The sequence below is a fragment of the Somniosus microcephalus genome, chromosome 14 (assembly GCF_052327205.1).
Source record: "Somniosus microcephalus isolate GS21.2 chromosome 14, FLI_Smic_1.0, whole genome shotgun sequence".
Lineage (NCBI taxonomy): Eukaryota > Metazoa > Chordata > Chondrichthyes > Squaliformes > Somniosidae > Somniosus > Somniosus microcephalus.
Window position 1 is genome coordinate 122900893 of NC_141000.1, and position 26670 is coordinate 122927562.

The following is a 26670-nucleotide window of genomic DNA, read 5'->3' on the forward strand; positions in this document are numbered from 1 at the left end:
CCTGGTTATAGCTTTCCATCCCAGCTGGGTGCTCCCACCATTTCACATGCACCATCCTGACTTGGAAATATATCGCCGATCCTTCATCGCCCTTGAGTCACAATCCTGGAACTCCCTCCCTAACAGCACTGTGGAGTACCTTCACCACACGGACTGCAGCGGTTCAAGAAAGTGGCTCACCACCACCTTCTCAAGGGCAACTAGGAATGGGCGATAAATGCCGGCCTTGCCAGCGACGCTCACATCTCATGAATGAAATTTTAAAAGGTTGGGTAGTAGGAGGCCTATGCCACCATTTCATTGCTTCCGTGCCTACCCACCGCCCCCCTACCATCCCCCCCGCCCCCACCAACCACCCCGTACTCCCAGCAATCGGTTACAGAGCGCTATTGGGATTGGTGAGCAGGTGGTCTGTTTGCCCCCATGTCTGGGGGAAGTGGGGCTCAAGCCTGAGGGTACTTGGTATGCGGAGGGAGGCGGGAAAGTTCGAAGTGCTCGCAGGCGTGACGGGAGTCTTTGCTCACGCCTGTTCTCCAGGATCTGCTCGTTCTAATCCTGCTTTGTGAAGCTGAGTGCGCAGCATGATCACTGACTCCTGTCAGTACTTGTGGCCATTAACGGAAAATAATCCCTTTGATCTATTTTAATGATGAAGGGAGAGAGAGCGATAGCGAGAGGAAGAGAGAGAGAGAGAGAGAGAGAAAGCGAGAAAGAGAGATAGGTTGAGGAAGAGGCAATCTGTTTGATACTGGTTGGTATGCTAATATGCTATCTGCCGAAGATATAATGAGCTCAGATACCTTGTCACATGAATCTTGTCATTCATGTGAAAATGACTTATGTAATAATACTCGGCGGCCTGCTGGTGGTGCTGTCCAGGGAGAGTATAAATACTCGGGCATGGGCCCAGCTTGCTCAGGACATTCTTTAACAGGAACTAGTGAAGGACACAACTACATCTCCATGTTGAAAAACAGTTGATTAAAGCCTTGTTTAACGCTCAGACCAAGTGCCTAGTAGTTTTCTTACGTCACCCTGTGTGAAGTTTGTGCGATGGTGAACAAGTCATGGTTATTGTTTACTGAGCAGACACTACGCAAACAAGAAAAGTAAGTCAACAAATGACATTTTAATGATTGGTCTAAAGGAATATTTCTGCGGGGTGAGGGAAGGAGATTGACTAAAAATGCTCTCCGCCCCCCCCCGTAAACTATTCCGTCCGTGTTCTTGAGCCTCAAGGGTGTGCGTTGGCTCTGTTTGCCACATGTGTTGCCTCCTGTGGGACTAAGTCCCTCGTGGGCCACAAGGTTTGATCACTGGACCGCACCGAGTCAGGTGATCACGGCCTGGGCTCCAATTGGCCTCAGTGCCCCCAACCAATGTTCCCTGTAATTTTTTTTTCCGGTGCACGGCCCATTCAGTTTTTCGGCGCATGCGCGGTTATTTCCACCGTAAAGCCGGTGGGTGACCTGCGCGGGACCTTCAGACCTCTGCGCGGCCACGCAGCTTAGCGACACCGTTGCCCCCAACCACCCCTGCTTCCTATTCGCCACTCTGAAACGCCTCTCGCCATAGCGCTATTGGGATTGGTGGGCAGGTGGCTTGTTTGCCCCTGTGCCTGGGAGGGTGGGGGGGGGGGGCGGTCATGTCTGAGGGTAATTGGCACGTGGAGGGAAGCGTGAAAGTTGGATGTGTGCGCAGGCGTGACGGGAAACTTTGTCTGTTCCCCACGATCTGCTCGTTCTAATCCTGCTTTGAAAAGCAAATGGAATGGTTTACTGAGCAGAGCCGCACCCCTTCCCTCACCTGGCAGGGCTCAATTCATTTCAAATCATCATCTAAACAAATCACCAAAACTCATTAAAAAAAGAACGAACTTGCATTTCTATGGCGCCTTTCATAACCTCAGGATGTCCCAAAGCGCTTTACAGCCAATGAAGTACTTTTGCAATATAGTCACTGTTGTAATGTAGGAAACGCAGCAGAGAATTTGTGCACAGCAAGATCCCAAAAACAGCAATGTGCCAATGACTGGATAAACTGTTTTTTTTAGGTGTTGGTTGAAGATTAGCCAGGACACTGGGAAAAGAACTCCCCCTGCTCTTCTTTGAAATAGTGCCATGGGATCTTTTACGTCCACCTGAGGGGGCAGACGGGGCCTCGGTTTAACGTCTCTTCCAAAAGATGGCACCTCCGACAGTGCAGCACTCCCTCAGTACGGCCCTGGGAGTGTCAGCCTGGATTCTGTGCTCAGTGTGGGGCTTGAACTTCTGACCCAGGTGCAAGATTGCTACCCACTGAGCCCGGCTAACATTACTGACTCCTGTCAGAGAAAACCAACCAGGGTTCCTTGTCCTAATCATTAGCCAGTGCCACCTGCTGGAAGGAGTGCGCGCGCGGGTGTGCGTGTTCGAGAGGGTGGATGTCAGTGTGGGGTAGATCGAGCTCAGCTGTGATCCGCCTCCGATGGTCAAATAGCCTGCCGCCGCTTACTGTCTAGGTCACACAGGCCACTGTGGAGAGGCATTGGACGGAAGGACGGTCACTGTGGAGACGATCCCCAAGCAAAGATCCCACGCCTTAAAGAGATGAGGGGAGAAACCGTGTGTTAGTGTGTTGAGACCCGATGGGCGAACCCTTCCGAGAGGACAGACTGAGTCTCCATTTTGTTGGCACCAGACCATTTTATGCCTGAGGGCTTGTTTTGGGAGTGAAGCGAGTGGGACCTTCCTCAATGTGGTGTACAGGCACCTGGCACTGACCAGAGCCGGGACCAGTAGAGGGGGAGAGGGAGAGGGAGAGGGAGGCAGTGTGTGTGGAGAATGACGCAGGGTGAGCAGGAGGAATGTCACCGAGTTGCAAAAAACGAGAAAGAAAGAAATTGATTGAAAGACGAAAGAATTCTGAGGTGAAATCATAGGAAACGGAACCTCTGTTATAAAGAAAAAACTATAGCCCTGTAAGGTGCTAAAAATAGACTGTGGAGGAATTTAAACCCCGTAAGTCCTGGATTGACTAGAGAAAAGGGTTAAAAATCTTCCTTTGCAATAAAGCCATCTGTTTGATTCAGACGGGGCGTCTCAATCAGGTTATTTTTGGGGTGAGGGACAGGGGGTTAATGGGGGGCAAGGTGTAGACTGTGATTGGGCCTCATAGGCTTAGTCTACAATGAGCCAGGTTTTCCCCAGTGAATTTCAAGTGGCTGAATTTTGCATTCATAACACTGGATTCGCCAAGATTTGGAGACAGGTCGAAACTGTGAGTGAGGGTGATGTTTCCCCCTTTTCCCCTTGCTCTTCCACATCCTTGATAACCCCCAAGCTCTTCTCAGCTATCGATTCTGGACCTCCCCCCCTCCCTCCTCTCCGAACAGCCAGACACAACAGAAGCCGGACACAGACCCCCTCCCCCCACCCCCCCCCCCCCTTTACCGCTCACTTCACACCAACCTGACAGGACAGTGAGGACAAGGGTCGGTGGGACAGATGTGCGACCTTCGACCTTGACCCCAACGCACCCCCCCAAAAAATGTCTCGGCGACAACCATTACCTCGACCGCAGCTGTCGGTTTTAAATGGGCCCCCACTCCTACCCTCCCTTCCCCCCCCCCCCACACTTAAACACCAGCACCTCGTGTTTAGATCGTACCTTTTACACCGGGAAAGAAAAACCATCCCAAAGGCAAAAAAATAAAAATGATTTAATGATTTGGTGGTTAACTTCACACAATTGCGGAATTGTGAACTGACGCAGGGGCCCGATTCTCCTCACCACGCTGCTCCTTCATGTCAAGGGTGGGTTGGGGGTGTCGGGGTGGTGATCCTCGCCCGGGTCTGAGGTTGTCAGTGCCCTCCGCCCAGATCCCAAGAACCTAACTTGTGACATTTAACAGAGGACAGACTCACAAGTTAGGGTCTCAGGGACTGGGAGAAGTCCCGCCATCGTCTTCAGCCTTCTCCTCGGCTTGTCCGGACCGTGTCGTTCAACCAGTCAAAGGCACCCGCACTCTCACACGCCGTCTAATCACATTCCCCGCTTTCGCAGCTGGAAGCCTTTTTAACCCCCTCCCCCCACTTTCGACGGAAAACAACGGGAAAAATCAAGGGGAAAAATTGACCCCCCCCCCCCCCTCACACAACTGCACGAATACAACTGGTCTCGAGGGCAAATAAATAATCTTTTATTTAATATTTAATCAGTTACAAAGGAGTTAAAAGGGAGAACGGCAGCGCAGACTTACAGCAGACAGCACGATTCCTAAGCCACAGCTCCTCGCTTCACCCCCACCCAACACCGCCCCCCACCCCCCCCCCCCACCCTGGTTATTCTCTCTGGCTTCCAAATCACGCACCCGATTGATTTGATTTTTGCAGGTGCGGTAGCTGGGGTAAGGTGCCGGAGCCTCAAACAAAAAAAGCCACGGCTTTCTCCCGATCCTGGGACTCTGCTGGGGACGGGATCCCTTCAGAAGGTTTTTCCGTTTAAAATAACTTCACCGGCACCGAGGTGACATTGTCCTCTCCCGGCTCCCTTAACACAACCTCCGCCCCCAATCTCAGCGACAGAGACCGTAAGTGGACGCCAGACAACCCCACCCACCACCGCCCGCCGCGCCCTCCCCCCACCCCCACCCCGCGACACACACAGACACACACACAGAGACACACACACACACCCCCATCAACAGCTAGTTAGCCTTTGAGGAAACTTGCAAGATGCTTACAGGCACATCTTAGCTCAAAAAGGCGATCGGCGTAGTCGAAAGGATTCACCAAGCAAACCCCATGACACAAGAGTAGAGGAGAGAGCTGAGAGTTTGTGCCCTTATTCAGGGCGAGAGAGAGAGAGAAAGAAAGAGAGAGAGAGAAAGAGAGACAGACAGAATGTATCACTGCAGTATCGTGGCTGAGAGGCAGCCCCTGGGAATCTCGCCCAGATTCTGCTCAGATCATTAGTCTGTCTGCCGTTACATTAGAGATCAATATTGGCCGTTTGTTTTCTCCTCTGCAGCGAGACATAGGAAAACAACAAAAAAAATAAACACATACGCACATCAGCGACAGTACGAACAAGGGCCTTTAAAAAGGAAGAAAATGAGACGGCACATTTTTTTCCTCTTTGTCCCTTTTCTCCTTCCTCACCGCGTCTCGGTTTTTTTTTGCCGTGAAACAGAAAAATGAAAGCTTGTCTCTCACTGCGCCGCCTCACTCAGATTTCCAACAAAGTCCACATGCCTCCTAAAAGACTGTATTGCAAATCAGCTCAGCCCGATTCCTATCCTTGCCGTGGCTCTGTTTCGACGCTGTTACATTGACACCGCACAGCACCGTTTGCCTAAGAGAGCAGCGCTCCGTGTTTCCGACAGGAAAAAAAAATTAGGTGTCGCGAGAATAATTCAAAGGATGTTTAGCAAAGCATTTAATTATTGTTTCTTTTTCCTGAGCGCTTTCTACGGTCCCTGTGCTGCAAGAAGCAGTGAGCTGTAAAATAAAATACATTTTAAAGGACTGTTTTTTTCTGTTGCGATGTAAATGTGATCTTAATCAAATGCTTCCTCTCTCTCGCTCTCCCCCCCCCCCTCCCCCCCTCTCTCTCTCTCTCTCGCTCCTCCTGTGGGAATAGATCTCAAGCTCCAAAGATTAAAATCAGTCGCATATCATTTCCAACGTACCTTGTTGCTGACTGTCTTGGCCATCTCCAAGAATGCAAGGGATCAGGGAGGATGCTGACTCACACTGGGTGTGTGTGTGTGTGTGTGTGTGTGTGTGTATGTGTGTGTGTGGGGTGGCAGGGGGGGTGTATAATCGGCTGGTATTTCGACTGTCTCATCATTAACTCACAGACCTAGCATCAATCTGCCTGCTCAAAGCCACTGGGACTGCAGGATTTCAGAGCAGAGCTAAAAAGCTCTGGCCCTTGCAGGTCACAGACACAGGCGCACACGCACACGCACACACAGACACACAAACACGCACGCATACAAACAGACACATGTATGCACACAAACAGATACACACACACACACACACACACATACACATGTACACATACAAACATATACACACACAGGAGAAAAAAAACAATTTCCTTCTTTCTATTTCATTCCCAAATTCCTTTTCTTTTCCCATCTCTCACTGCTCGGTGATTTCTCAGATCGGATGTGTCACTCACTCCCATCCCTTTCTGGGAGAGCGAATGTGCTGCACCAAGTTGACAGATCCCCCACACCCCCCACCCCTCACACCCCCCCCCCACCCCTCACTCCCCACACCCCTCATACCCCCACTCCTCACTCCCCACTCCCCGCACTCCCCATACACACAAATACATGACCGGCACCACCGACAATCATCTCCTTTCTAATCAATACGATGCATCTCCACACAGAGTCTGCGAAGCCAGCCTCGGAGAAATACAGAAATACTTTCATCCTTTCTCTGTGCCTCAGGAATATCACGTGATACAGAAAAGGAAGGATGCCCGCAGATTCTCAGACTTTGCAATTCAACAGCAATTTAACATATTCTCTCTCTGTCTATACAAAGGGGACAGAATCTCTGTCTGTCTCTGTCTGTCTCTTTATCTATCTATTGGTCCATCCATCTATCTAACCATATGTATTCCAAGGGATTGAATTATAATCTTCTCCCGGTCTCTCTCCAATGTCCTGTCTTTGCCTGTCTTCCCCTGTCTCTCTCTCTCTCTTCCTGCCTCTATCTCTCTCCCTCTCTCCTCTTCTTTCCTGTATCTTTCTATCTCTTCCTGCTCACTATATTTCTCTCCTCTATTTCCATCTCTTTTTATATTTCCCTGTCTCTCCTCTCTCTACCTCTCTCCCCTTCTGTACCTTTATCTCCCTCTTTATATCCTGCCTCTTGTCTTCTTCTATCTCTCTCCTCTATAGCTGTCCCTATCTCTCCCTGCCTCTCTATTTCTTTCCTCTCTCTCCATCTATCCCTATCTCTTTCCTCTCTCGGTCTCTAGCTCTCCCTCTCCTCTCTGTCTCTATTTCTCCCTGTAGCTTTCTATATTTCCTCCCTGTCTATATCTCTTTCACTTCTCTCTCTATCTCACCGTGTTTCTTTTTCTCTCTGTCCTTTCTCTTTATCTCTCCCTATTTCTATCTCATTCTACCTCTTCCTGTCTGTATCTCACTAATTCTTCCTGGTTCCTCTCTCTCCTCCTGTTTTCTATCTCTTCCTGTCTGTATCTCTCCTCCCCGTGCCTCTAGCTCTTTCCGTCTTTATTTCTCTTCCATCTTTATCACTTCTGTTTCTCTAACTCCTCCTCTCTCTGTCTGTCTCTTTTTCTTCCTGAATGTACCTCTCCTCTCCCTCTCTCTCTCCCTTCCTTCCTGTATCTCTCTCCCCTCTCTCCTTCCCTTCCTTATTGTATCTCTCTATCTCTTCCTATCTATATTTTTCTCTTCTCTCTGTCTCCCTATAATCCTTTCTTGATTTGCATACTTGACTAAAGACATTTTTTAAGTATTGGAATACAAGCTTCATAATTTCAAATACCATCATTAGCTTCTCGTCCCGTTCTTCCCGCCCCCAGTTTATTGTTTGTGTCGTTAGGGGTTAGTATGTTTTTAAAGATCAATTGCGTTCGCTGGATAAAATAGAGGGAGTGGGGTTTTCTTTGCAGGGGCAGAGAGTGAACTCCCTGGTATCATTTACGTCAAGACACATGGTCACATCCCAACATGCACTGCTGCACCGCAGTTAACCATCCTGATATAAAATTGCTTCTTCGGCAACAGGTCTTTGGCCATGTTGATGGTGGGAATTTGAACACAACAAAGGTTATTTTTTTCCTGAAGAAGACAATATTTATTCTCTCCCCCACCACCCGCCATCCCCAATCTCTCCCCCTCTCTCTAACTGAACTAGCAGTGCTCTAACCGAAGAGGGTACAGATCAATCACCACAGAAACAACCTATTCACCAGATTAAAAAAAAGAGTCGGACAAAGACAGGGAGGGAGCAAGAGAGAGAGGCAGAAAGAGAGAGAGAGGGACAGAAAGAGAGAGTTAGAAAGAGATCAAGAGAGAGAGAAAGCAAGAGAGAGAGAGAAAGAGAGCAAGACAGAGAGAGACATAAGAAAAGCAGGACCGTCATACAGAGACAGAGAGTAAGCGTGAGAGAGAGCAAGACAGAGTCAGACAGCGAAGCAAGATGGAGGGGTGGAGAGAGAGAAAGAGAGACAGAGAGCAAGACAGAGAGGAAGATGGCGAGCAAGACAGAGTCAGACAGAGACAGAAAACAAAACAAATAGAGACAGAGACATAAGACAGAAGCGAGTCAGAAGAGAGTCAGCAAGATATCAAGACAGAGGCCAAACAAAAAAAATGACAGAGAGAGAGAGAAAGATACCTAGACACGGAGAGAGAAAGAGGGAGACAGACTCCAAAAAGTAAAGGCTGGCAGAGAACTAGAGACGGAGGGAGAACAGACAGCCAGAGATAGAGAGAGAGAAAGCAAGACAGAGACACAGAAAACCAGCAGAGAGAGAAAAGCCCTCAAAGAGAAATGGAGTTAAACAGACAGACAGTCTGGAGAGAGGGAGAGAGCCAGAAAGAAAGAATGAGAGACAAAGATAGACAGAGAGAAAAAAACAGAGGAAGAGAGAGAGAGAGAGAGAGAGAGAAAAAGGTGCAGACGAAACTAAAATAAAATACATCGCAAGAGCAACATACAGCAAGAAATGCACAGTGCAAACAAATCATTAACCCTTACCCTGCTGGTATAATCGGCACTCCGCACAGTGAAGGCTGACAGACGCTGCGAGCTATGGTTTTTAACCATTTGATTCTTCTGACAATTTTAAAAGAGAAAAAACAAACTCATAAAAGATATTTAAGGAAAAGGAAAGGAAGAGGAAAGCCCTGGTCACATCATTGGGTGCGTTGTGTGAGGAGTGGGTGGGTGGGGGGGGGGGGGGTGGTTCTGTCTCCTGTCTGCTACCCACGTCTCGCACAGATGCCTTTCAGCTTGTTCTCCCCTCAACTCAGACCCACTCGGTTAAACCGTTCCCGCATCCTTGGCCTTTATCCCTCTAGATTTTTTTTTGCTCCCTCCCTCGCCCTACCCACAATGCCCCAGACAAATTGGGGTCGCGACCTCAGTCTGGCGATCACGCTAAATAAATAAATAAATAAATAAAACACACACACGCACTCGGATAATAATCGTTCGGCTAGAGCTTATGGCCAACTGAGCTGCCCCTCTCGCTTGCACACAGAGCTGCTTCTCTCAACAGTAACGTACAGTCCTTGCAAACCAGAGTCAAGGGGAGGCAAATGGACGAGTCCGTTTCTCCTTAAAACAAAAAGAGATCTGACATGTTTAACATGGCACTGACACCTGACTGCAGTAGCGTATCATTTAAAAAAAAAGAAATAAAAAGCAAACGAAATGAATTAAAGTCAAGATCAGGTGTCAAAATAACACGAGAGAGAGAGAGAGATAAAGAGTGTCGACCTGTAATGGTGGCCAGGTTCAAGTATGCCGCCTCCTTTTTTGGAAGAGCCTGCGAGTCCCGTTGGGAATGCGGACCAGATAGAATCAATATAAGACGGAATCGCAGACACTGCAATCAATCTGCTCTATTACTACTGTCAAGAAAGCCCAAGGAAAGGGTCTCGTCTCTTGCAGTCCATCTTCCGTTTCAAACAAAGACCCACAGACTTAACACTTGGAAGAATCTAACCATTGTAATCCCCTCCAATTCAGCTTACATATAAATATATACATATCTACAAACACACAGATATATACATATTATACACACGCGCACACACATATATATATACACATACATACACAACCATATACATACACACACACACACACACACACACACACACACACACACACACACACACACACACATATATATAAAATATCTATACATACACACATACATCTATATTTTACACATACACACACAACACCCAGTTCCTGAATTGGCTGTTAAGTTGAAGATCCAGGATTCTTCTGTCGATCTATTTTCTCCCACCGCACCCCCCCCCCCGCCCTCACCATCCCTCGTTCCCACCCCTCCCCCTCTTAAAAAAAAAATCAATGGCATTGATCTCGTGCGAGGTCCGGCGGGTGGGCCTTCATCAAACAGTGAAGAAAGCTTGTGACACAGCGTAAGGGAAGCTGCCAGTGCCAGACAGATCGATTAGCTCCCTATCTGCAGAGACTGGAGCTCCTGTGAATTGATGACTAGATCTGCTGTGCTAGCAAAAAAAAAACCTTCCAGCCAGCAATTACTACGGGAATAACACGCTTATTTCCTTCCACTCCTTTGAAAATTCTCCTCTTATTTGTCTCATCTGATGGCGCTGGTCAGCCCCCCCGCGATACGTGTCCACAGACACCGGTCCGCCCAAGTGGCCATTCTGCGCCTGAGAAACCCAGGCGTTGAGCGTTGGTAGCTATTCGGCTGTGTGGGGCACCTTCCCAGCTGGGTAGCAGTCAAAAGAAGGAGCGCTGGCTCTCTAGGCCAGGGACACTGAGGCCAACTGTACTGACTCGCTCTGGCGGAGATGAGCTTACTTGTCACGGACTGGCGATCAAACCCGGGTCATCACGGGTAGAGCTGATCTGAGCCGGGACAACAGTTGGGGTGCAGTGTTGCTGGTTCAGGAGGAGGGAGAGGGGTGGGGGAGGGGGGAATTGGTTCCTTGTTACAATGCAGATACCTACCCTACTGGAAAGTGCACGTATGTGGACTCAGGAGAGACATTAGGAAACACCTCTTCATGCAAAGGGTGGTAGAAGTGTGGATCTCTCTCCCACATGAAGCAGCTGATTTTTTTTGCTAGCCAAGAGTATTAAGGGATATGGAGCCAAGGCAGGTGGATGGAGCTAAGATACAGATCAGCCTTGATCTCACTGAATGGCTAGAGGGGCTGAATGTCCTCCTCCTTTTCCTATAAGGGTTGGTTGAGGCTCTGTCGTGATGTTTCGCACCAATGGTGGAGCTCGGTTTGGCTGACTGAGGGGGTGGAGGGGAGGGGTTGGGGGTCGAACTACAGACTAGGCCATCCTGGCAGGTAGCTGGGAACTGGGGATTGCCGACACACCCTGGTCCAAAGACTAAACCGGGAACCGCACAGACTTGTGGACCAACAGAGGTTTCTGGGAGCAAAATGGAGCCATGATGGCCGACCTCAAAATGATTGCATGGTGGGGGGGGTGACGACTCGCAAGTTAAGGTTGGCCAATTTGGATGAGGTAGCAGAAGGCAGCCATAGGCCATAGAGTCACGGTGAGTCAGCATCCTCTGGAGGACATGGGAAGGTGCATTCCTATAGCACCTTTCACAACCCCAGGACATCTCAAAGTGCTTGACACCCAATGAAATACATTTGAAGTGGAGTCACTGTTGTAATGTAGGAAACGAGGCAGCCAATTTGCACACAGCAAGCCCCCACAAACAGCAATGTGATAATGTCAAAGATGTGCGGGTTAGGTTGATTTGGCTATGATAAATTGACCCTTAGTGTTAGGGGATTAAACACGTGGGGTTACGGGGATAGGGTGCGATATGTGTCGGTGCAGGCTCGATGGGCCGAAATGGCCTCTATCTGCACTGTGGGGATTCTGTGATTCTGTGATTCTGTGAATGACCAGATAATCTGTTTTAATGATGTGGGTTGAGGGATTAATATTGGACAGAACACCCCTGCTCTTCTTCAAATAGTGCCATCAGATCTTTCGGTTCCACCTGAGAGGGCAGACGGGGGCTTCGGTTTAACGTTTCATCCGAAAGACGGCGCCTCCGACAGTGCAGCACTCCCTCAGTACTTGGCGAGCCAGTCGGGAATTTTGTGCTCATGTCTCTGGAGAAGGGCTATGTACCCACAACCTTCTGACTCAGAGGCAGAGAATGCTACCCACTGAGCCACGGCCGACACAGGGGATGAAAGCGCGACGCAAAAAGCCCAATCCTTCCGGAGTTGACATATAAGTGGCTCGAGCGAATTGGTATCAAAACGGGTTCAACGTAGTACTTTCAGCCTCTGCAGAACGCCTCCAGCCCCTGCTCGACAAAGAGCCATTTATTACGGTTCCCTAATCTCGCAATTTATTTTTCAACTGTCACATCAGTTGAAACACAGCTGTAATCAATGACTTGCACAAAAAAAGCGGGCCTTTTTCCAGCTGGACCTGCTTTGGCTGAGCCAGGGTGATTTTTCGCATTGTTCGATTCTCGTGCATCTGGAGAAGGTATTTGTGGGTTCAAAGGTGAACAAAACGCCTGTTCGGATGCGGAGAGGGGGGGGGCCCCCCCGCCCCCACCCCGACCAATCCTCACCAGTGGAGCCGGGAAGCACCCACGGGTAGCCACGTTCTGAGAAGATGGCGTTGAGTTTTAATTTGTGGGGGGAGGAGGGGTGGGGAGTTTATGATGGCTGTGTTTTATGAGGCTGTAGCAGGAATTTCTCTGCTTTTCTAAAGCACAAAACCCCTTTCCTCTCTCATCTGGTTAAGAAGGGTTGGCTGAGGCTGATGTGTTTGGCAGCTCAGGGTCTACGCTCTGAAAAATGTGGAGGAGGCTTCCATCAATAAAAATTGGAACTTTCTTCCTCTTTCCCCACTCCCTCCACCAAGTCTTCTCTCTTTTGTCCTGAAGCGATTCTTACTGTGCTACCACTCTTGGCCTCTGGTGCTTACTTGGCTCAATGGACATGACGTACTGCCTCTGTGAGCTTTGTCAGCCTATTAGACCAAGGGTGGCCTCGAAACCAGGCCCGATCCTGCCTCGCCTTGACACTGGAATACCAGCAACGCCCAGCAGGAGTCACTGGCGAGCAATCAGGAGTGGGCCGCCTGGATGAACTCTCACCTCTGAAGTCCAAGCAGGAACGAGGCTATCGATCACTAGCTGAGAATTATGGAGGCATTAAGGGCAAAGTTTTGGAGAGTCCATCCCTGGTGTGGACTCTCGACTGGTGGGAACCTGGGTCGAAGAACTGGTTACACGACTTCAGTTAGTCCGATCTGCGGCACTCTCGCTTTTCCGGCCATTAACTTTAACTTATAGAAAATCGTAAGAGTCTCAGATCAGGGATATTGATCCCCGTGCCTAATTCTCCCATCTGTACTTCCTTTGGAGTGAGATTCTGGGCCAGGGATCCAGCCTCCGAAGAGTTATCCTATAGTTTTTGCGCGAGGCATTGAAAATTCACCACAGTTCTGATTAAGATGCTTCCTGATTCTCAGAGACAGATTCAGTGTTACAGAATTACATCGCAGAAGGAGGCCATTCAGCCCATCATGCCTGTGACAACTTTTTGGTAGAGCTATTCAATTATTCCACTCCCCCTGCTCTCTCCCCATAGTCCTGCAAATTTTTTCCCTTCAAGTATTTCTCCAATTCCCTTTTGAAAGTCACTATTGAATCTGCTTCCACCGCCCTTTCAGGCAGCGCATTCCAGATCACAACAACTCGCTGCGTAAAAAACTGTTTCCTCATGTCCCCTCTGGTTCTTTTGCCAATCACCTTAAATCTGTGTCCTCTGGTTACTGACCATTTTGCCACTGGAAACAACTTCTCCTTATTTATCCTATCAAAACCATTCATGATTTTGATCACCTCCATCAAATCTCCTCTGAACCTTCTCTGCTCTGAGGGAAACAACCCCAGCTTCTCCAGTCTCTCCACATAATTGAACCCCATCCCTGGTACCATTCCAGTAAATCTCTTCCGCACCCTCTCCAAGGCCTTGACATCCTTCCTAAAATGTGGTGCCCAGAATTGAAGACAATACTCCAGCTATGATACAGTTCTGTAGGAGGCCAGTTGGCCCATCGTGCCTGTGCCAGCTCTTTGAAAAAGCTGCACAATTAGTCCAGGATATTGGCAAAGGGAAGATCATGTCCACGGTGCAACATGTAAAGGGTGATTTTATTGAACGGCCCAAAGGAGAGACCCATAGTGATTTCAGTCTGAAGAGTTCCTGAGACTCTCCCCGCCAGTATACTAGTTTGCACACAGTCTAGTCTGACTAGACTTTCTACAATCTGGGGTACGGAATGTTCCAGAATGTAGTTACCAGCACAACGCACATACAACAGTCGTGTAAGGAAGCCTTCAATTTACCTTCCGCCGTTAGATAATTGCACTCAGGAATTCCTTAACTGTTCACCTTGACTATTCGGAATTAGGGAATTAATTCAGAGAGCATTCTGCGATGAAAGGAACTGACTAGTTGAATACTGGGTGATATAAGAACATAAGAAATAGGAGCAGGAGTAGGCCAGGAGAGTCTAGAACCAGGGGTCACAGTCTCAGGATAAGGGGTCGACGATTTAGGACTGAGATGAGGAGAAATTTCTTCACTCAGAGGGTTGTGAATCTTTGGAATTCTTTACCCCAGAGGAGCGTGGATGCTGAGTCTTTGAGTATATTCAAGGCTGAGATCGATAGATTTTTGGAATCAAGGGATATGGGGATAGTGCAGGAAAGTGGAGTTGAGGTCGAAGATCAGCCATGATCTGACTGAATGGCGGAGCAGGCTCGAGGGGCTGAATGGCCGACTCCTGCTCCTATTTCTTATGTTCTTATGCAACAACAACAACAACAACTTGCATTTGTGATGCACCTTTAACTATATCAAACAAATTTTGACATCGAGCCACATAAGGAGATATTAGGACAGGCGACCAAAAGCTTGGTCAAAGAGGTAGGTTTTAAGGAGCGTCTTAAAGAAGAAGAGAGAGGTAGCGAGGCGGAGAGGTTTAGGGAGGGAATTCCAGAGCTTGGGGCCCAGGCAGCTGAAGGCACGGCCGCCAATGGTGGAGCGATGGAAATCAAGGATGCACACGTTGCCAGAATGGAGGAGCGCAGAGATCTCGGAAGATTGTAGGACTAGAGGAAGGTTACAGAGATAGGCAGGGATGAAGCCACTGATGGATTTGGAAACAAGAATGATCATTTACAATCGAGGCTTTGCCAGAGCAGGAGCCAATGTAGGTCAGTAAGTACAGGGGCGATGGGTGAGCGGGGCTTGGTGCGAGTTAGGATACTGGCACCAGAGCTCAAGTTTACAGAGGATGAAAGGTGGGAAGCCAGCATTGGAGTAGTCAAGTCTGGAGGTAACAAAGGCATGGATGAGGGTTTCAGCAGCAGATGAGCTGAGGCAGGGACGGAGACGGGCGATGTTGCGGAGGTGGAAATAGGCGGTCTTGGTGATGGAATGGATATATGGTGGGAAGCTCAGCTCAGGGTCAAATCGGTCAAGCTTGAAAAGCACACATTTTCTAAGTCTTTCCTGATAATTCAGTCCTCTTAAATGTAAAGTTCCCACTCTGCTAACTGTCCTAAGAATGTGCTGAAAAGCTTTGGACCTTAGACAAGAACCCTCTGCTGCATCAGTGTGACATTTCTCCATTTCCCACTGGAGCCATCCCTGGTCCTCCTCCGATTGAGATTATTAACTTTGTGCAGTTTTGTTCTATGGGGCGCATGTCCATTAGGAACTGGGTTATAATTAATCAGATCATTTAACGTCGGATTCTCACAGAGAGAAACTTCCTTCCCATCAAATTGACTTGGATTTGAACCTCAACTCCTGAGGTGAATGAATAGTGTACTAATCCTAAAAGATTCATCTCCTGCTCTAACTCATTCCTTCCCAGGACTGTGGAGACCCTCACCTCCCTCAGCCTTCCCATCTTCCAGGCTTTTATATCATGGAAATCTTGGGCCTCGCACCCGTGATTTCCCAAATTTGCTCCGTGCGAGTGTCTCTCCCCCGCTAGGAAGGGCTGGATCGTGGAATCACCCCGTACGGAGGGCCCCAAACCTCCATGCCACAGGATCTGCCAGCATATACTGTGTAAACTAACTTATGATGTGGAGATGCCGGTGTTGGACTGGGGTGGACAAATGTAAGAAGTCACACAACACCAGGTTATAGTCCAACAGCTTTATTTGAAATCACAAGCTTTCGGAGCGCTGCTCCTTCGTCAGGTGAAGGAGCAGCGCTCCGAAAGCTTGTGATTTCAAATAAAGCTGTTGGGCTATAACCTGGTGTTGTGTGACTTCTTACATTTAAACTAACTTAATCATAGAATCATCGCATGATACAACTCAGAAGCGGCCATTCAGCCCATCGTGCCTGTGCCGGCTCTTTGAAAGGGCTATCCAATTAGTCCCACTCTCCTGCTCTTTCCCCATAGCTCTGAAAATGTTTCCTTTTCCAAGTATATATCTAATTCCCTTCTGAAAGTTACTATTGAATCTGCTTCCACCGCCCTTTCAGGCAGCGCGTTCCCGATCACAACAACTCGCCGCGTAAAAAAAATTCTCCTCATCTCCCCTCTGGTGCTTTTGCCAATTATCTTCAATCTGTGTCCCCTGGTTACCGACCCTCCTGCCACTGGAAACAGTTTCTCCCGATCTACTCGACCAAAACTGCTCATCATTTTTTACACCTCTTTATTAAACACTTTTGAACACCTCCCCTTAACCTAACCCCCTCCCCGCCTCATGTCAGTAATTGTCTTAGGGCACCTTGTAGGCGGGGAGAGATGGGCAGTGAGCAGGAAGTAGTGCAGTTTAGGGAGGAATAGCGAGGTGATAAGCTTTCAGGAAGCTTTTGAAGGTAGGCGAGATGGAGGGAGACGGAGTGGTATTGGAAAGCGGGCCGTTTATATTCTAGGCATCATTCCAGGAATAAATTACTCTTTCTTTCTTTCTTTATTTTACAATGGGCCAATATTTATCCCTCAACCAACATCACTAAAAAAAATTATCGGGTCATTATCACATTGCTGTTTGTGGGATCTTGCTGTGCGCAAATTGGTTGCTGCGTTTCCTACATTACAACAGTGACTACACTTCGAACGCACTTCATTGGCTGTAAAGCGCTTTGGGACGTCCTGAGGTCGTGAAAGGCGCTATAGAAATGCAAGTTCTTTCTCTCTATTCTTTCTATTATTGCCTCGATTAGATGAGTTTGCCAAATTATCTTCCTCCAAAGTATAATAGTCAATAAATAGTTCAGCAAATGTTGATTTTCTCCTATCACAAGAGCAGAGTACAGCTGCAGCCTGGATCACCCCTCCTCTTACCTGGGTCCTCTTTTATGTGACATTTATCAGTACACTTCTATCTTCTGAAGGAAAACACTTGGTAGGAGGTTAATTGCTGTAAATTCTATGTAACTTTAAGCTTGCTAACAGTTTTTGCAACAACAAATGGATTTTTAAGGATCCTGTTAGCTGGCTCAGCTCTGACATCACTACAACACTGCGAGTATTACATGGGTGCACATTGGAAATTCAGTCTCCATTTTACAATGCAGACCAAGTAAAAACAGACAATTTGCAGCGGCCTGGTTACAGTGCGACTCATGTTTGTCTCAGTGTCAGCTCCCTGTGCATGCACAACACATACTGGGCTTTGACTGTCAGCTGTGGCGCAGTGGGCAGCACCCTCGCCTCTGAGTCATGAAGGTTGTGGGTGCAAGTCCCACGCCAGAGACTTGAGCATAAATATCGAGGCTGTCACTCCAGTGCAGTACTGAGGGAGTGCTGCGCTGTCAGAGGTGCCGTCTTTCGGATGAGACATTAAACCGAGGCCCTGTCTGCTCTCTCAGGTGGACGTAAAAGATGGCACTATTTTGAAGAAGAGCAGGGGAGTTATCCCTGGTGTCCTGGGCCAACACTTATCCCTCTATTAACATCACTAAAACAGATTACCTGTTCAATATCACATTGCTGTTTGAGGGAGCTTGCTGCCGCGTTTCCTACATTACAACAGTGACTACACTTCAAAAGTACTTCATTGGCTGTAAAGTGCTTTGGGACATCCAGTGGTCGTGAAAGGCGCTATAGAAATGCAAGTCTTTCTTTCTTTGAAATCAAGCAACTCATCGCCGGCTGGTACTGTACATCTCATGTGTATCTCACTGCCGACTCTGCCAGAAGCCAGATTAAGGGGAACAACTCAATCCTACCTAGTCCTGTACAGCTCATGCGTGTCTTAGTGTCCACTCCTGTGGTAACATGACGTATTATACACACACTGCTGTTCAGTAGCCATTTTAGAGCAGGACAAGCTATGCCTGTGATACAACGAGCAGCTATCAATGAGTCTGGCATCTCGGATGGGTATAGCAAACATGGCGCATGTCAATGTTAGTATTTAGATATTCCTTAATCCCTAGAAGTGCTTAAATCAGTATTCTCAGACTCGGGTCGTCAACCCTCCAGAGCTGTCCTGGAATTGAAGATTAATCTCCAGGGCATTCCTGCAAGAAACCCGGGAGAAATATCATTAAAAAGTTGTGCTTTTTCATTTTCTTTGAACACTTTCATTTATTAGTTAATAAAAATAATGGAGATGGGGAAAAAGGGCTGTTTGACTGACAGTCGAGATTAATCCAATCGGTTTAACAAAGAGTCTGTTTGCTTTCCAATTGGCTGTGGGAAAGCAGTGGAACCGGGAGGATGGACCAATGGGGGGCGTGTGGGACTGCGCCGGTTCGAGGTGGGAGACCGTGTGATATAACATCCAGGAATATGCCCAAACAGAGTTGGCAACACTCTCTCAGACTGATTTATTTTCCATCTCCCTAGCCTGGGAATCATAGGAATGTCAGCAGAGAAGGAGGCCATTGTGCCTGTACTGGGAATACTGAGGGCCGGGGGGGAGAAGCGGAAACAAAAGTCTCAGAATATTGCTTTTGCCATGTTGTACAGAACATTCAGCTGAATCGCATCCACCATGATTGATACTGGCAAAACCAGCCCCTCGCCAGGATCACTGTGAGCAATGGCTGGGGCACAATGACATCACAGTGACGCAGATTATGCGTAAACTATGCAGATTAGTCCATCATATAGAGGGAGGAGCTGCCAAACCGTCTCTGACATAAGCAATTCTCGGCCCGTGCTGATTAATCTCAGAGCCATTGGACAAGTCTCCAGGGTTGTCCTGGAGTCTACAGGAATCGCGGATCAATCTCCTGGGGCAAGTCCGAGAGTAAAAACATCAGAGAAGCGTTAAAAAAAAGTGTTGCCCCCCCCCCCACCATTTTCTTTTGTTTATTCATTATTTAAAGATTGGAGATTGGTAAAAAGGCTATTTGACCGAGCGGGGACGGTCGGAGGCAGGAGATCTTGTGATGAAACTCCAGGAATACATCCAACAAGGGTTGGCAACGCTACCCCTGCTGTCAAGTGGGGATCCTGAGCTGCCGTCCAGGATCCCATAGCTCCAAACTCCAAATTTGCTCTTAGGCCTGGTCTGAAATCGCGGCCTGTGGCTTTGCCATGGAAACGCTCCAGCAGAAACACGCCCCCGAGGCCCAAGCTTGCAGCTCAGGAAAATCAGATTCTTTTAAGTCATTACTTTTTCAAAGTACACCCCACACACTTTCCTTATCTTTGAACTATTTATTTGAAAAGCTAAGTAGTTCACACAGGACGATACAGCACAGGAGGAAGCCATTCGGCCCATCGTGCCTGTGCCGGCTCTTTGAAAGAGCTCTCCAATCAGTCCCACTCCCCCCTGCTATTTCCCCCATAGCCCTGCAAATTTTTCCCCTTCAAGTATTTATCCAATTCCCTTTTGAAAGTTACTATTGAATCTGCTTCCACCGCCCTTTCAGGCAGCGCGTTCCAGATCACAACAACTCGCTGCTGTGCAAAAAAAATTCTCCTCATCTCCCCTCTGGTTCTTTTGCCAATTATCTTAAATCTGTGTCCTCTGGTTACCGACCCTTCTGCCACTGGAAACAGTTTCTCTCCATCTACTCTATCAAAACCGCTCATAATTTTGAACACCTCTATTAAATCTCCTCTTAACCTTCTCTGCTCTAAGGAGAACAATCCCAGCTTCTCCAGTCAATCCACGTAACTGAAGTCTTTCATCCCTGGTACCATTCTGGTAAATCTCCTCTGCACCCTCTCCAAGGCCTTGACATCCTTCCTAAAGTGTGGTGCCCAGAATTGGACACAACACACCAACTGAGGCCTGACCAGTGATTTATAAAGGTTTAGCATAACGTAAGCAAGCTGGTATCCCGATGATATGGGTCACAGCCATACTGCAATTGTGGTTTTCAATATTTTGAAAGAAAGAAATTAAAAATCACTAGAGAAGATGCCAGCACTTCCAATTCACTATGCTTCCGATTTACTCGTGATTTATTTTAACGACTGGAAAATTTGGTGCAACTCAAATTGGGCGTCTCAGGTGCATGCTCCCATTGAGTGACACTCCACGACGGGAGCACAGCCTCACTAAACTGGCCCTGTTATACCAGAGGACAGAATGATCCAGTTTGAATATTGATTGGGGTCCCTCTCGGTGTTGGACAAACAGGTCGGAAGTCAAAGGCAGTCTGGAGTTACTGGCTGCACCATCTTTCATTTGAGTAAACTATTGACCGCAAGATGACTTCATTTCTAAGGATGGGTTTTGGACTATGAAGAACTACATCATCATACCTTTATTTGTGTTCATTAAGGGGAGAGGTCTTAGCGCTGGGGTATGGAACAGTTTCCATTTCAGGCCCTAGCACGTAACTGTGCCAGGCTCTGCTCCCAACATGGAGCCTGACCAGAAGGGGAGTGAGGATCTCAAGATCATCCCTGGAGCCCTTTCTCTCTCAACTGTGCAACCATCTGCTTAAGCTCCATGCTGAGAGCGGAGCCTTTCAAATTTACACCTCTTGTCCTAGCACCAAGCACCCCCGGGGAGCTGAGTGAGGGTCTGCTGACACTGCCCCAAGAGTGCACCTCTGCTCAGAAGAATGCTGCTCCAGCAGTGTGACACATTCTCCAAGGTGTCAGCTCTGGCTCACTGGGTAGCAATCTCGCCTCTGAGTCAGAAGGATTGTGGGTTCAAATCCCACTCCAGAGACTTGAGCCCATAATCCAGTGCAATGCCAAGGAAGTGCTGCACTGTCAGAGGTGCTGTCTTTTGGATGAGACGTTAAACCGAGGCCCTGTCTGCTCTCTCAGGTGAATGTAAAAGATCCCATGGGGCTATTTTGAAGAAGAGCAGGGGAGTTCTCCTTGGTGTCCTGGCCAACATTATTAAAACAGATTATCTGGTCATTATCATATTGCTGTTTGTGGGAGCTTGCTGTGCGCCAATTGGCTGCCGCATTTCCTACATTACAACAGTGACCACACTTCAAATGTACTTCATTGGCTGTAAAGTGCTTTGGGACATACTGAGGCTGTGAAAGGCGCTATATAAATGCAAGTCTTTATGTTCTTTACTTCCTACACCATCTGTACTGTGGCCTCCCTGAGTAAGACTGCCAATTCAGTGCTAATTAGTGCTGAATTAGAGGCAGCTTTGTGGTGTGGGATCCATGCCCATTGCAAACAGGATTTATAACTGTCCCAAAATCATTTCACACAGACTCCTTAGAGCCAGTAGGCAGAGGCGACTCTCCCAGAGGTGAAAGGTCAGTGTTTGACCGACGAGCATCAAAGCATTTAAGGGAAGACTTGAGAGGTATACACGAAGGAGAAGGGGATAAAGGGATACTGGGGTAATCAGGGCGGGAAGAGGTAATTAGAATGGGAGGAGGCTCATGTGCCGTATAAACACCGGCATAGACCAATTGGGCTGAATAGCCTGTATCTGTATCTGTGCTGTGGATTCTATGTAATGACTACTGACTAGATCCAACCCTCTGATACCATTGCTGTTCAACAGCCAATCACATTAGATTGCATTAGATAGAAGGTTAGGCCCTGATTTTAACTCCAGGTGGATCCCTTGCTCAGGCCTGAGTTAAAATTACAGTCGGGTCTCAATGATGTCATCGGTCCGCAACATGCATATGTAAAGAAGGACCCCGTTGGTTCCAGGCGCCTGTCCTCGCTGCCTGCTCAGGAGAGCAGGTTAAAATTGCAGCTGTTGCAATCGGACAGGTAAGAGCCAGGGGCGATCCTAACTGCCCACCCGCCAGGTTGCTGCTGAGCGAGTAGAGTTCAAATCGCCCCCATGTGTCTTTACAGATAATACTCGGTCCGTGTGATCTCCTGGACTGGTTCCAATCGCCCGAGGAGGTCGGAGAAGAGTTTCCCAGAGCATTTTTCTCCCGAGAAAACGGGGAATTATAGACCGGTAAGTCTGACATTGATAGTGGGGAAAATGCTAGAGTCCATTATAAAAGGTGTAATAGCAGAGCAGTTGGAAAACAGTGACAGGGAAATTGACGGGATTGAAGGCTGATAAATCCCCAGGGCCGAATAATCTACATCCTAGGTACTTAAGGAAGTGGCCCTAGAAATAGTAGATGCATTGCTGGTCATCTTCCCAAATTCTATAGACTCTGGAACAGTTCCCATGGATTGGAGGATAGCTAATGTAACCCCACTATTTAAACAAGGTGGTAGAGAGAAAACGGGGAATTATAGACCAGTAAGTCTGACATCAGTAGTGGGGAAAATGCTAGAGTCCATTATAAAAGAGGTAATAGCAGAGCACTTGGAAAACAGTGACAGGATCGGACAAAGTCAACACGGATTTACAAAAGGTAAATCATGCTTGACTAATCTACTGGAATTTTTTGAGGACGTAACTGGTAGAATAGATAAGGGAGAACCAGTGGATGTGGTGTATTTGGACTTTCAGAAGGCTTTCGATAAGGTCCCGCATAAGAGATTAGCATGCAAAGTTAAAGCACACAGGATTGGGGGTAAGGTACTGTCTTGGATAGAGAACTGGTTGGCAGACAGGAAGCAAAGAGTTGGAATAAACGGGTCTTTTTCCGAGTGGCAGGCAGTGATTAGTGGGGTACCGCAGGGATCGGTGCTAGGACCCCAGCTATTCACAATATATATTAATGATCTAGACGAGGGAACTAGATGTAATATCTCCAAGTTTGCAGATGACACAAAGCTGGGTGGGCGTGTGTGCTGTGAGGAGGATGCCGAGAAACTACAGGATGATTTGGACAGGTTGGGTGATTGGGCAGATGCATGGCAAATGCAGTGTAATGTGGATAAATGCGAGGTTATCCACTTTGGTGGCAAAAACAGGAAGACAGATTATTATCTGAATGGCAATAGGTTGGGAAAAGGGGAAGTGCAACGAGACCTGGGTGTCCTTGTGCACCAGTCGCTGAAGGTAAGCATGCAGGTGCAGCAGGCGGTTAAGAAGGCAAATGGTAAGTTGGCCTTCATAGCAAGAGGATTCGAGTACAGGAGCAAGGATGTCTTGCTGCAGTTGTACAGGGCCTTGGTGAGACCACACCTTGAGTATTGTGTGCAGTTTTGGTCATCTTATCTGACTGATACCTGGGATGGCAGGAATGACGTATGAGGAGAGATTGGGCCGATTAGGCTTATATTCACTAGAGTTTAGAAGAATGGGAGGGGATCTCATTGAAACTTATAAAATTTTAACAGGACTAGACAGACTAGATGCAGGAAGGATGTTCCCGATGGCGGGGGTGTCCAGAACCAGGGGTCACAGTCTAAGAATAAGGGGTAAGCCATTTAGGACAGAGATGAGGAGGAATTTCTTCACCCAGAGAGTGGTGAACCTGTGGAATTCTCTACCACACAAGGCAGTGGAGGCCAATTCATTAAATATATTCAAGAAGGAGTTAGATATATTTCTTAAGGCTAAAGGGATCAAGGGATATTGGGAGAAAGCAGGGACAGGGTACTGAGTTTGGATGATCAGCCATGATCTCATTAAATGGTGGAACAGGCTCGAGGGGCCGAATGGCCTACTCCTGCTCCTGCTCCTATCTTCTATGTTTCTAATTCTCTGTTTTTTGCCTCTGCCAGGAGATTACATGCCTGCGTTGCGGGGTTGGGGAGGAACAGTGGTGGTGAAGCAGTGTTTCGTCACGATGGTCCAGCCATCATCATGAGTGTACAACAGTCTTTATGGACCCCAACTGGTCTTTACCCGCCCATCAATTTTGTGTCTTCGCAAACACACTGCAGTGAAATGTTCGAAGAAAACTAAGGAGCGGCGAGAAACGAGGTGCCAATTAGAGACACAATACCTCGCCCCGCCCACGCTGGGAACTGTGCTATTTTTCAGCTGATGTGGGGGGTGAGCGTATTTAGTGGTAGGTTCGGATTTACAAACAGTAGCATGTGGATCCCAGCTCCTGCCCATACTTGGTGCGGTTTGCTGTGTTTGCAATGATTAGGGATAAGTGGAGGCTCTGTAATCCAGATGGCAAGCATTGCAAGGTGGCGGGCGCCAGACTCTGCTGAAGCGGATTAATCGTTGGCATGAGTACCGTTGTGTCAGCGTCGGCCCGCACTCCAAATGCTTTTCATGTGGACAAGAGAACATTGGCCTTAAACTAATGGTTGCTATTGTGCCTATTGGCCATGTTAGTCCTTCCAGAGGCATTCCAATCCACCAGACCAGTTTCCCCTCAATTATTTTGGGGTGAAAAGGGAGTCACTTTATGGTTGTGGCCCTGAGATAAGCTTCTGCCCCCCACATCCTCTCCATCACCAAGACAGCCTATCTCCACGTCCGTAACATCGCCCATCTCCGCCCCTGCCTCAGCTCATCTGCTGCTGAAACCCTCGTCCATGCCAATGTTATCTCAAGACTTGACTATTCCAACGCTCGCCAGGCCGGCCTCCCACCTTGCTCCCTCTATAAATTTAAGCTCATCCAAAAACTCGGCTGCCCGTGTTCTAACTCGCACCAATTCCCGTTCACCCATCACCTCGGTGCTCGCTGACATACATTGGCTCCCAGTCCGTCAACACCTCAATTTCAACATTCACATTCTCACGTTCAAATCGCTCCATGGCCTCGCCCCTCCCTATCTCTGTAACCTCCTCCAGCCCCACAACCCTCCGTGATCTCTGCGTTCCTCCAATCTTGGCCTTTTGTGCATCCCCCACTCCCTTCGCCCTTCCATTGGCGGCCGTGCTTTCAGCTGCTTCGGCCTTAGCTTTGGAATTCCCTCCCTAAACCTCTCCCTTTCTCTACCTCTCTCCTCTTTTAAGATCTTCTTTAAAACCTACCTCTTTGACCAAGTGATTGGTCACCTGTCCTAATAGCTCCTTATGTGGCTCGGTGTCAAATTATGTTTGGCAGATACACAGATGCAAACACACACACACACAGACACAGGCACACACACTTCATAGCAGGGCTCCTGGTTGTGATCAGGAGCAGGAATGTAGGCAGACTTCTGCCCTCCCTATCCCAGAGTTCGTGAGGCCATTTGCAGCTGTCCTACAGCTATCCCCAGCTGAGATCTGCTAACTAAGCGAACGTCTAACCACCACCCCTTGACATTCAACGGCATTACCATCACCGAATCCCCCACCATTAACATACTGGGGGTCACCATTGACCAGAAAATTAACTGGACCAGCCACATAAATACTGTGGCAACAAGAGCAGGTCAGAGGCTGGGTATTCTGCGGCGAGTGTCTCACCTCCTGACTCCCCAAAGCCTTTCCACCATCTACAAGGCACAAGTAAGGAGTGTGATGGAATACTCTCCACTTGCCTGGATGAGTGCAACTCCAACAACACTCAAGAAGCTTGACACCATCCAGGACAAAGCAGCCCGCTTGATCTTATTGAAACATATAAGATACTGAGGGGGCTTGACAAGGTAGATGCAGAGACGATGTTTCTCCTCGTGGGGAAATCTAGAACTTGGGGGCATAGTTTCAGAATAAAGGGTCGCCTTTTTAGAACTGAGATGAGGAGGAATTTCTTCTCTCAGAGGGTCGTAAATCTGTGGAATTTTCTGCAGAGAGCTGTGGAGGCTGGGTCATTAAATACATTTAAGGTGGAGATAGACAGATTTTTGCAAGATAAGGGAGTGAAGGGTTATGGGGAGCAGGCAGGGAAGTGGCTTTGAGCCCAAGATCAGCCATGATCTTATTGAATGGCGGAGCAGGCTCGAGGGGCCAAGCCTATTCCTGCTCCTATTTCTTATGTTCTTATGTTCTTATTGGCACCCTATCCACCACCTTAAACATTCACTCCCTCCACCACCGGCGTATCGTGGCTGCAGTGTGTACCATCTACAAGATGCACTGCAGCAACTCGCCAAGGCTTCTTCGGCAGCACCTCCCAAACCTACGACCTCTTCCACCTAGAAGGACAAGGGCAGCAGGCGCATGGGAACACCACCACCTCCAAGTTCCCTTCCAAGTCACACACCATCCTGACTTAGAAGTATATCGCTGATCCTTCATCGTCGCTGGGTCAAAATCCTGGAACTCCCTCCCTAACAGCACTGTGGGAGCACCTTCACCACACGGACTGCAGCGGTTCAAGAAGGCGGCTCACCACCACCTTCTCAGGGACAATTATGGATGGGCAATAAATGCTGACCTCGCCAGCGATGCCCACATCCCCATAAATGAATAATAAAAAAAAACTCAGCACCAACTCAGAGTGCTGGCAAACTCCTCTCCGAAAAATAGACATTCAGTGAAGTCCAGAAACTAGTGTTGACAATCTTCGGGGCAAACACACAATGCCCGATTTCAACCCTGTGCACCCGATGGGAACCTCCCTGCTTTCCTGCTGTGTTCTCGACGCGCTCCTGCCCGCCGCCATTTTAACCGCTCAGATTTTCGGTTTCGGGAAAGGTGCCCACCACGGGCAGGCGTTTAATCTGTAAAAATCGGGGTCCGATCCAATGTTCCCTCTAATTTTGTTTGG

At 48.2% G+C, this 26670-nt stretch overlaps 1 long non-coding RNA gene across 12 annotated transcripts in view; it reads right to left on the bottom strand.

Moving 5' to 3' along the window:
* LOC147107890 (uncharacterized) overlaps positions 1-26670 on the bottom strand; it is a 420818-nt gene that overhangs the window by 21472 nt on the left and 372676 nt on the right. For 4 of the 12 annotated variants that reach the window (XR_015080901.1, XR_015080904.1, XR_015080903.1 and 1 more), the window contains one exon: positions 8739-8816. The exons of the other annotated variants lie outside the window; for them this stretch is intronic. This is a non-coding gene — a long non-coding RNA (uncharacterized LOC147107890). The remainder of the gene's footprint in view (positions 1-8738; positions 8817-26670) is intronic. 12 annotated transcript variants of the gene reach the window in all.